Genomic DNA, 303 nt, shown 5'->3' with positions numbered 1-303 from the left:
CTTAACTGCATCGAAGGGCTCGCTCCAAACCTACCTAGCCCAGAGTCGTACAGCCCAAGGGAGGTGCTCTACCATCAAGTTCATGAATTTCTTTCCCAAATCCTGGAAACAAAATGCCCTCAGCGTAACTGCATGTATTGTCTTGCTTCATATCATCCTATTATACTAGATTATATATTCTCCCAAAAAAAGAAAACAGGTTAACACAGTAGATGTCGTGTTGTTTGAAATTTTTGTGATTGCTGTTAAATATAAGAGTGGGAATAAGAGAGGGAAGAGATGTGCAATTCGGGACATGCGCAA

This window comes from Oryctolagus cuniculus, chromosome 12, assembly GCF_964237555.1.
Source record: "Oryctolagus cuniculus chromosome 12, mOryCun1.1, whole genome shotgun sequence".
NCBI classification, from domain to species: Eukaryota; Metazoa; Chordata; class Mammalia; order Lagomorpha; family Leporidae; genus Oryctolagus; species Oryctolagus cuniculus.
This window is presented reverse-complemented; position numbering follows the sequence as displayed.